The sequence below is a fragment of the Typopeltis vanoorti genome, chromosome 3 (genome assembly GCF_054136105.1).
Source record: "Typopeltis vanoorti isolate ZY-2024b chromosome 3, IOZ_Tvanoo_1.0, whole genome shotgun sequence".
In the NCBI taxonomy this organism is placed as follows: Eukaryota; Metazoa; Arthropoda; class Arachnida; order Uropygi; family Thelyphonidae; genus Typopeltis; species Typopeltis vanoorti.
The window spans coordinates 162,924,411-162,936,593 of NC_143551.1; the positions used below are offsets into that span (position 1 = coordinate 162,924,411).

The 12,183-nt window shown below is 35.0% G+C and overlaps 1 protein-coding gene across 1 annotated transcript in view; it reads left to right on the forward strand.

Moving 5' to 3' along the window:
• Positions 1–12,183, forward strand: part of LOC150108715 (formin-binding protein 1-like) — a 455,638-nt gene that overhangs the window by 424,733 nt on the left and 18,722 nt on the right. The gene's annotated exons all lie outside the window — the stretch shown is intronic.

Genomic DNA, 12,183 nt, shown 5'->3' on the forward strand with positions numbered 1-12,183 from the left:
ATACAACACATTAAATTTAATAAATTTCGTGAATCAGGCCTCTCATATCATGCTCCCTACACCAAATTGATTGGAATAGTACTTGCTCTTTATTCATGCAAAAATCTAGTATGAACACAAATTTAAAGAAGCCTGTGAAATTTTTGACCAACCATCCTAATCTTAACAATGATGGTGGCATAAAATCCCAAGAATTTGAATGGCTCACATTCATCCCACTTCATTCTTCAAGTTTTACAGCAAACCCTGCCTTTAGGATTCTAGACAATAATTTCAACTCTTATCAGCCACCATCCATACTGTTTTGTTCCAATTTATACGTATATTTATGAGTAAGTACATGAGAACATGTTGCTCTCTAGCTGTATTTATTTTTTGTAACCAAATAGATAATAATAATAACAGGACTCTAGCATTGATGTAGCAAGATTTTTTTTCGCCAGAGGTCAGACCAGTAGTTTTAACGATTGACCAAATCAATGTAACTTTAGCATACTATGTGGATTGTAGTGCAGCTTGTTTATATATATATATATATATTATATGCGTATACAGGTATTCCTTGCTTAACGTGGATTTGATTATTGCTGTGAAATTAATTGCGGCAATCCCTTGCTATACGCGGCAAGAGTTTTGATTAATGCTCCTTTAAATTTACCATGCAAAATTATGCTCACGCCACGAGGCTGCTGGTCTTGTGGTCATCTTAATGATCTGTGTGAGAATATGAAAGTTTTATTTTTTTCACCAAATACATCATTGTTACAACCTATGGACATGGGAGCATTGCAACTTTCAAAGCCTATTTTCTTAAAAAGACATTCTCAAAGGCAGTTGAAACCACAACGGGTGAAAATCATGAAAATCACGCCACAAGGCTGAGTGCCAGCCAGTTACTTCACTGCTAGCATTAAGAGTGGGTGCATTACAAGCTCCAGTTGTTCTGTTGTACGTATTTACAAATTGCGTTCTTCGTAAATTTTACAGCCCATTGATCATGTCGAAGAATAAGAGCAATCCCACAACTGAGTCATTAAGTGAAAAACAGAAGAGGAAGGTAATTATCTTAGATACAAAACTTGATATAATTAAAAGATTTAAACTTGTTGGTGAAAGTAAAAGTAAGGTTGGATGCGAATTTGGTTTTAACGAGTCTACAATACGGACTATTTTATTCAAATCTGATGATCATTGTGAGCAAGGTAAAGTGGCATCTACATCTGCAAGTATGCAGTGCACACGTAACCGGAGTGCTATAATGGTTGAAATGGATGATCTGTTGGTTATTTGGCTGGAAGACTGCAATCAAAAGAGAATTCCAGTTAGTGCCTATAATATCATGGTCAGAGCTTTAAGCCTGTTTTCAAGACTTAAAGAGGGTAAATATAAAGAAGACGATTCAAATTCGCAGCTAGCAAAGGCTGGCTTGAAAATTTTAAATCTAGAGCTGGACTAAAGAATGTGAAAATAACAGGTGAAGATGCTGCATCCACGTTTCCTGCTGAGCTGCAGAAAATTATCGAAGAAAATGATTACGATTACCACCAAATTTTCAATGTAGATGAAACTGGACTCTATTGGAAACAAATGCCATCTAGAACTTTTATATCAAAAAAAAGTAGCGCAGCCTGGCTATAAAGTGTCAAAATATCGCTTAACTGTTATGTTTGGAGGAAATGCTAATGGAGATTTTAAATTGAAGCTGCTGCTTGTCTATCGAACTCAGAACCCAAGGGCTTTAAAAGGATGTAACAAGAACTCTTTACCTGTTATTTGGCGGGCGAATCAGAAGGCTTGGGTTAACCAAAAGTCTATTCGAAGATTGGTTTAAGTCTTATTTTTGCCCGGCAAATGAAACTTATTGCAAGAGAAATAACTTAGCTTTCAAAGCTCTTTTGCTTTTAGACAACGCACCTGGTCATCCAAATTCTCTGAATGATCTGTGTGAGAATATGAAAGTTTTATTTTTCCCACCAAATACATCATTGCTACAACCCATGGACATGGGCATCATTGCAACTTTCAAAGCCTATTTTCTTAAAAAGACATTCTCAAAGGCAGGAGAAAATGCAATTACGCTCCACGAATTTTGGAAAAAATTTAACATTAAACACGCAATTGAGAACATTCGTGACTCGTGGGAGCAAGTGTCTTCTAGTTGCATGAAAGCTGTTTGGAAAAACCTTCTGCCAGAATGCGCTAATGACTTAGGTTGTTTTCAAAATCCTGTGATTCAAAAGGTCAAAGAAATCGTTGCAATTGGAGAAGACCTTGGTTTTGATGGTGTTGATGCAGAAGATGTTAAAGAATTGTTGGATTCAAATTCAAAAGATTTTAGTGACAACTATTTTCTTGAAATTGAACAATGCACATATGAAGACAACGAACAAATGGAATGTGAAGATGAGGTTCCAAAGGAAATAACAGTCAAAGAACTGGATGGAATATTTCGCAGTTTAGAATCGCTTAAGCAGAAAGTAATGGATATGGATCCAGGTGTTAATCGAAGAATGCTTGTTTGCTGAGGTCTGGAGAGTCATTTTGCTTTTTATCGTAGAATTTATGCCGATAAGAAAAAAAACTAAAACTGTTCAAACGAATCTTTATAACTTCTTTTGATTAAAAAAAATTGCAGTAACTAATGTAGGTACAAGTATTTATTAAACATTTACTTTACATTCATTTTTTATTTTTCCTGAAAGAGTACCATATAAAATGAATTATTAGTACAGTAATCGATCAGGGACGAATTGTACTTTTTACCATTGATTATTAGATTTGATTAATGTGATTTTGATATACGCGGTGACATCGAGGAATTAATTAACCGTGTTAATTGAGGGATACCTGTACTCCAGATGATGACCTTAATGTGAAGGTCAAGTGATTATTTTGGTTTATAGTTTTACTCTAACAAGGTAATTGTTTCCATAATTTTTATAATGCAGTCTCACTGACTCTGTTATTGTTAACAGTGATGTCTTCAAGGTGGTTCAGGACAAAAGAGTAGTATATCTAAAGAAATTGAAATAAGAAATGATCACCATTTCGTTTTGAGAAAGATACAATTGAATATCATACTGGAAAAAAAAAAAGTATATAAGAAAGTTTTTAAAAGAATCAGTTGAGCAGCTTGGCAGATCCTGAAGAAATGCTGATTGATTCAGCCAGAGAGGCACATGGTAAGTTTGCCTGCAAGGATAGAAAAATCAGAACTCCATTATGGACTCAGGAAATTAAAGGCAGTCAAGGAAAAGAAGAAAGCATTTGATAGTTCCTAAGTAAGTCAGTCAGGTAAGTAAGTCACCAAGTGTTCTGGGATAATAGCATCAAAAATATAAGAAAGCAAAGCAGTGTTCAAAAAAAGCTAAATAAAAAATCATGAAGACTTTGGAAAGAATATAGAAGAGAAATATATCAGAATGGTGGCAAAAATATTCTGCAGACTATTTAAAAATCTTGGAAATGGAAGAAAGCATATTGCAAAAGGAATCAGGAATGATAAAGGTGATGAAAATTGAAAATTCAGATATTCTAGATCGTCTGCAGTAATTACTTTGAAGGCTTGATAAATAACTGATAAATAGTGGTAGAAAACACACAAGAGTACCTATTGTTACTTGAATTAGAAAAATCCATCAATGGATGGTGGGTTATATAGTGTGTAGGTGGTGTATGGAAGTTAATGGAATATTTTACTTGTTTGTTTCAATTTCCATGTCTGGTAATCATTTCCTATTCTGATTTTTAGAGCTCCAACAAGGATCAAGTACTCACCTCCAAGGATGTTGAATCCTTGGACTCCTGGGTGGTTTCTTATAATAATAATACTAGTAGTGTCAAAACATCAAATACTAGATGATCAGAGTAGCACTTTCATGGTACAGTATCCATCTTTAAAATGAGAAATAAAACTGAAATGAGATTGCCAGAAGACTTTCTCTTCTGAGTGTTCCAGGTAAGATTTATGAGATGATGCTAATAAAAATTATAGAAGAGAAACATGGAGAAAGATTTTTTTCTAAATAGGATTGTCAGCATCAGATTTTTCACTTTAAGACAAATAGTCAAGAAATCAGTGAAATGTAACAAGGATCTTTAAGTTTTGTACAACTGGAAAAGGCATATGATCAGGTGTCAAGAAAAATGCTGTTCAAAATGCTATGCATTATACAGAGCAATGTACAGCCTGTGGATGTACATTGCTCTGTAGAACTTGAAACTAATAAGTTAGTAATTAACACTGAAGTGTGAATAGAAAGATGGTTTGACTGTCTTCACTGTTATTCTTCATCTATATGAATCACATGATATCAGGATTGGAGATGTTAAACTCAGCTCATTACTTTATGTATGTAATGTTATACTCTTAAATAAGTTGATTACAAGTCTTCATGATTCTTTTAACAACTTTAAATATGTTTTGAATAATTGACAACAAATTTGATATGGAAATCAGTAATAAAAAACAAAGACTATGAAAATAAGCAAGAACGTGGAAAATGTTAACTGCATTCTGAACAGAATGTATAGAACAAGTAAAATATTTCAAATATTTAGAAACAATTTTTGGTAAAGATGGCAAATGAAATATATGGAAACAGACAACAGAATAAGCAAAACTGTCATGGAGGGAATCATGTGATTAAATTTTTATTGAATAAGATAAAATTGCTCAAAAGACTACACTGGTTGTATACAAGATACTTTTTTTGTTTTAGTTTATATATCTGGAGTTGGGTTAGAAGTAAAACAGACTGGAGACTACAGATATGATCACACTGGGAAAAAAAATTGAAAGTAAACAGATTGTAACAATGGCAGAATCATATTAAAAATAAAAACATTAAGAAGAAACTTATGCTTTGTTTTACATTCAGGAATGTGTGAGTAGAGCAAATCTAAAATCAAATATAGTCACTTAAACATAATGGGAGAAGAAAGATAATCAGAGCTTTTTTTTTTAAGGATGACAGGAAAAAGACCCAGAGGACTAGGATGGTTGATGTTGATATGCAACCAACTAGTTTGAAGAAAAATTCTGACAGTAATGTACTTTAATCTCACTATACCAAACTCTAGGGACCACAGGAATAGTTTGTTACAGTGAATTGATTGCCATCATGAATTTCTTTGAGCATAGCATCATATTTAATGGGCTTTGGTTGGGTCTTTACAGAAGTTATAGTGGTATCTGCTATAGTCAACTGTGATATGAATTTATCATATAGTACTATCATAAAATCCAGTTCCTGGGTCATAAAAAATGTTTTGGGGACCCCTTCAACTGTATGTTTCTAAATGAAACTTCAGTTCAAGCCCTGTTTTGTTTCTTGTCATCCATAAATGTAATACACACTTTCACTGTATTAAAGTTATCCTTAATTTTAATTGAAATTTATTTTGTATCATCATGATATTCATTTTTCACAAGGGCTTATCAGGAATTACTTTCTAGTTTAGCATTCAACTACTGATACAGGTCATCTGTTCTTTTGCAAAACATTTTAAGTTCATTATGATAAATTGCTGCTTTCTACTTGCATATTTTTTTTTTAATTTCTTGAATAAGGCCAGCTGATACATATCAAATTATCTGTTTTGCTTGGTGTGTATTTATTTGAACCACGTGTGTGTTTGATATCTTTTTTACCTGTCAACCAGCTTCTGTAACAAATCCTCAATCTTTCCTCATAAGGAACATTTCACAGCCCACTCACCATCTTGGTCACTTGCCTTTGGATCCTTTTTACTGCTTCATCATCCCCAAGAAACCCAAGTGACCAGACCTGAGCACAGATAATCTAGAATGTGTGGATGTGTAAAGGCCTTGTAAAGAGGAATAACTTCCTCTATGTGGCCTCTATCTATTGCCCCCCCCCCAAAAAAAAAAAATAGTTTCAGCTACTTCTTAGAGTACAGTTTCAATGCATAACATTACATTTCTCCACATTAAACTGATACCCATTCTTTAGCCCATACTGACAGCCTATTTAAATCATTTTGCAAGCGCTCCACATTGCCTAGATTACTCTACCCAATTTTGCACCTTCAGATTTTTTTTTTTTTTTTTTTTTTTTTTTTTTAAGTAATCTTAGAACAAAATTTTGGGGCACACCACTATTTACCTGCTTTCTCTTGGATTCTGCTCTTCCATATACCACTTTTTGGTATCTATCCATCAGTCACCATTTTATCCAGAAACCAGTATATTATCACTTACTATTAAGAGAAACCTCTAGGGAGTCAGGGACTCATTGAGGGAAGCCACATACTGCTCGCACCATCTATCATACTTAATCTTGAATTCATTCACTGCTTACACACACACACACACACACACAACATCCAGTGGCAATTCTTTCCAATCAATCACTGCCCTATGAGAGAAAAATGTAGCCCTCACTCCCTTCTTAGTGGCATTCATTCTCAGATTCCAAGGATGCCCTCTTGCCCCACCCGTCATAAAATGAAAAATTCCATCAACTGAAATCCTGTATGACCCTTTCAGAAGTTTGTACATCTCAATCGTATCACTCCTCTTTCTCCTGTTTGCTAATGTCTGTGGTCTACAAATTCTCAACATGTCTTCATAATCTCCTTTGCACTCTCTCCACGGTATCAGAATCACAATGGAAACCAGGAGACCAGACCCCTGCACAATAGTCCAAGTAAAGTCTTCTTCTAAAAAGGCAAAATGTCATCCTTATCTTTACATGTTAAAGTTTGTTTTGACATTGCAATTATTTTTTGAGTTGTATTTGCAATCTTTGCGACATGATCCCTGAACTTCAACTTCCTATCTATTACCACCCCATGATCCCTAGCCTCATCGGTTTCTTCTAGCCTAATCCCATCAATACAATACAGCATTGGATATCTAATCACGCCAAAGAGAATGATTTTACATTTATTGACATTGAACTGACATCCATCTTCCCATCCCCAGTATTCTTCCCTCCTCATCATATGGCCAAACCATCTCAACCTTTGCGACATGATCCCTGAACTTCAACTTCCTATCTATTACCACCCCATGATCCCTAGCCTCATCGGTTTCTTCTAGCCTAATCCCATCAATACAATACAGCATTGGATATCTAATCACGCCAAAGAGAATGATTTTACATTTATTGACATTGAACTGACATCCATCTTCCCATCCCCAGTATTCTTCCCTCCTCATCATATGGCCAAACCATCTCAACCTTGCCTCCTATATCTTTGCTCCTAAGTTCATAACTTTCACCATTACCCTTACAAATCATTTCTCAGGTCACACTGCACATCCACCTAAGAATTGTCATCTCCGCAACCTGCTGATGTTTTTTTCCCTCAAGGCCACAGTTTCCATAGCATATGTCATAGCTGGTCTCACTACTGTCCTATAGATTTTTCTTCTTAGATTGATCGGCACCCTCTTATCGCATAGCACTCCAGCCATCTCTCTCCAGTTTCTCCATCCTCTTAACCACACTAGTATTTTATATTGTCCATATAAACTCATATTGTCCAATTTATGCAATAGCTCTTCCATGCTGTATTCTGTCAAAAGCCTTAGCAAATCCAAGCACAAACATCTTTAAACTTCATCAGTGGGAGCCAGACACAGAAGAGATACAAGGTTGAAGTAGTGCAAAAATCATATACTTCCCATGTACAGGTAGTCAAAGGGTGTCACAACTTATTATTAAAATACTCTGAATTAGAGATATATGTTGAAAGATTTTTCACTTGTTCATACTATAAAGATGCCAAGAAATTCTTGGCTTAAGCAGTTTAACTTTATAGTTTGCATTATGGGATACTAGGACAATTAATGTGAATTCATTAACCTCTATATACAAGGTAGCCCATTTGGGAAGATACTTCACACACAAATAATGTAAAGGATTAAATCAAGAATATAATTTCTTGGCATCTTTAATTTATAATAGAACCAACTAAAAAAAAAACTTTCAGCATGAGATTCTGCAATATCCTATGAACCCGACATTTATCCAACACCAGTCCATGTCTCACACATCACAACTGCGACCTTACTTATGTGATATTCCCTTCCAGAGTGGTCACTCAGCAATTCAACTCTCTTGTCTGCTTCTGTTAGCTCACCACCATCTGCACTCATTAGCATTATTGTTCTATAGTCTTTCTTCTCATAATCTGATTTTGCCTTCCTTACCATGCTATTAACTTTCTTGCCTTGCCTTTGTACTGCTCATGAACTTACTAGTCACCTTTCTCAATTAGATTATTATATTTTATACCCAAGGTCAGGAGGGTTAATCAGGTAGAAGTTAGATGGATGAGTAGTATCATTAAGCATGAACTGCAAAGAAAGAAATTGTTGAGGAATACCCTCCTCAACAATTAGGTATATATATATGTATGTGTATATATAAGTTTTTACCTTGGGTGTACGTTAAAGATACCAAGCAATTTTATAAACTTGGTTTTAATCCTTTTTCCCAAGTAAACAAACAGACAAGTCAAGTTTGCATCTGAAGTATCTTCAGAACTAGAGCAATCATGGTAAAGGTAGTATAAGTTCTCATCTCTTACCTTAGTATCTCCCATAATGCAAAGCACATCCCTTGCAGCGATGTATGATGCTATCCATTAAAGGAAAGGGCCACTATCCAGACTGGTCTCATCACTGGGAGCCAGACCCAGAGATGCCAAGGTTGAAGTAAGGCAAAGCTTATAAATTTTACCTGTAGAAGTTGCCACAAGGTTCTTTGACCTTATTAAATAAAAATCTCAGGATGAGAGAAAGATGCAAGTTTTTTACCTTGGATGGGAAAAAAGGATTAAAACCAAGTTTATAAAATTGCTTTCAACAATTCATTCAACAGAACATTCAATAAAGGTCGAAATCAGTCTGGGTAGTGGCTGCTTTCCTTTAATGCATAGCATCATACATCTCTGCAAGGGGATGTGCTTTGCATTAGGGGAGATACTAAGGGAAAGTGATCAGAGCTTACTCCACCTTTACCACGAGTTGCCTCAGACCTGAACATAGTTCAGGTGCAAACTTGACTTACTTGTCTGTTTGCTTACTTGGGGAAAAGGATTAAAACCAAGTTTATAAAATTGCTTGGTATCTTTAACATATATAGAATGTGAACAAGTTGCTAAAACATTACCTTCCCTTAGTAAACCCATGCTGTTCTTTGCAAAGCAGAGATTCTCTCTCAACCCTTTTCTGAATGTGAGCCCTAACTAGCTTTTCCAAAATCTTCACCACCTCTCTTGAGATACTGATAGGTCAGTAGTTGGATATATGTTTTTGCACCAACACCCTTGTGCAATGGGTTACCATGCATTCTTTCCATTCCTGCAGAATCTTCCCTGTTCTGAGACTCAAATTATATAACCTGGTTAAAGAATGGCCATTTTAGCTGAAAACTCTTTTAGCATCTGTGCTGATTTTCCATCAGTCCCTATTGCAGAATTTTTATTCAGTTTGTGCAACAGAATCTAATACCTCTTCCTACATCTGAGTGTTCATCCATTGAAGAGGTAGCAGTGAGCACAGTGTTGCATACACCAGCTTGATAGCTTTTAGCAAAATGAGCACTCATTAATTGAACAATCTCTTCTTCATCTGTCACCTTCATACCATCTGCATTAAGAAGAGTTATTTTTTCATATTTGTTCTTTCTTTTACTTGCAGCATAACAACAGAATTCTTTTAAGATATGTTGAAGAACCAGTTTCTTTTCATACTTAGCTTTCTGTACAACACTTGTGATCTTCAGGCCTGTTCCTTATTTTTAAAACTGACATCATCCTTATGGGCCTTCCATATTACCCTTTTCTTGGTAATCTCTTGCTTGCTTAATAAGATTACACATCCATTTCCTCCTACCCTATTTAATCTTCAAACTGTAACATTTCAAATTTGTATATGTTATAGTAGTTATCCAGTTTAGTTAAAGAATCCTGGAAACTTCCACTGGATTTGTTGAAGGGTGGAATATCATGTGCATGCTGCATGCTAAGTTTGCTATCTGTAATTTTGATATCAGGTTCAGTGCTACTTTTCATATCCATGTAGATGAAGAATAATAATGGAGGTAGTGTGCACCCCTGTCTTACATTGGAATTAATATCAAACAATATTTTTACTTCTTCAGTTCTAATTCTTGATGTGTATCCTCAGGATGCAGTGTAAATGTAATACAATGATAGTACCAGTGGCGTAGCTGGGTGGAGGGGGCGGGTGGCACTTTGAACCTTTTTGATCTTTTACAGTTAATTCTAAAAAACAGTCTCGAGAACTCAGTTCTAAATATTGTAATATTGTGAGTTGTGAGAGGAGTTTTTCTAAATAAAATTTGATTAAGAATTACCTACATTACTATGAAATAGACTTCACCAATGTCATCGACAATTTTGCTAACAGAAAAGCAAGAAAAATAACATTTTAGAATGTTGAAATTAAAGTTTTACTTCAAAAAAAACAGAAATTAATTTATTTCCATATACATCGTGTTGATTTTTTGTGTGTATTGAGATGCGGCAAACTCAGGGACTGCCCCAGGCGGCGATAGCTCTAGTTACGCCACTGGATAGTACTACATAAAAGTTTACATTATTCCTATCTTTCAGGACTCCATTGTTGTCAGATCTTTATATTGCGATCTTCCTCTGGATCTTTTTCTTGCCATCAAATTTTTGTTGCCATCCTGGCAACAAATACTTCTTTTGCTAACCTTTCCTCTCCCATTTGTTTAAATGATCATGCCACCTAAGATTAGCTCTGCTCATATTCCTGTAGCTAACAGTGTCAAGTTCCTTCCAAGTATCTTCATTTTCAATGTGATTCTATCATTTCCTTCTGTTCACTGTTTTAATGTTTCTAAGAATCACATTCCTCTTGATTATTTTTCACTATAAGTTTGTAACTGCTTATCCCATAATCTTTTTTCTTGTCATCCAGAATAACTTCAGTTTTAATGTCACCTTTATCATGTTTGATTCCTTTAACAGTATTCTTTCCTCTATTTTGAAGTTTTCTGAATAGCCTTCAGAACATTTTGCCACTTTCCTAGTTTTCTATATTGTTTTCAAAGTTTTCCCGTGACTTTTGTTCAACTACTTTTACATGCTGCTTTGTTTTCTTACATTTTTTCTGTATTCTCTGAGAATACATACTGTGAACATTTGATGCACTTCCTTCTTTCCCATGACTGCCTCTTTAACTTCCTGAGTTTACCATACAGCTCTAGTTTTTTTTTTTATCCGTGCAGATGACTTTTTTACATTTGCCTGTCTGGCTGAATTAGCCAATGTTTTTTTTTCAGAGTCTGCTGCTGAGTGTAAAGTTAGTTTTCAAACTCCTTTTTTCTTGAATAACTTTTGTATATTCCATACAATTTACCTCCAAAAGCTGCTTGGCTTTATTTTGTTAAAAAAAAAAAAACTTTTGTCAATATTTTTGTTTTCAATATTATATTCATTTTAATCCTGCTCAAAATGAATATTCAATTAATGCTTCCTGTCTTAAGTTTGCTGTATACTCTTCATCCTGAACAACCAGCATTGAAAACATTGCTATCATTGATAACATAGCATCTTTTCTTCAGGTGAATTTTTGCACATCTTTATTTTGAAACATGGTATTAATGATGATTACTCCATGTCCCATTGATACTCTCCCTCATGAACAGGCCGGTTTCAGGCCCGGGAGCAACTGTGAAAATCACATGTTGGCCCTAACGACCCATATAGAATCTGGTTTCGAAAAATGCCTTCAAACTGGTGCAATCTTTATAGAATTGACAGCTGCATATGACACTGTATGGAGGAACGCCATGATCTACAAGCTCCTTAAAATACTGAAATGTAAAAAAATGACTCATCTAATCGACACTATTCTATCTAATAGAACAATACAGGTAGTTCTAGATGATGATATGAGCAAACCAAGAACACTTAACAGTGGACTCCCACAAGGGTCAATTTTGGCCCCTCTTCTTTTCTGTATATTTCTGACCTTCCAAGGACAAAGTCTAGAAAATTTGCATATGCTGATGATTTATATTCATTTTAATCCTGCTCAAAATAAATATTCAATTAATGCTTCCTGTCTTAAGTCTGCTGTATACTCTAGCATCCTGAAACATGCTGTTTCCATTTGAACAATAGCATGGCACGAGACATTTTATGAGTGCCACT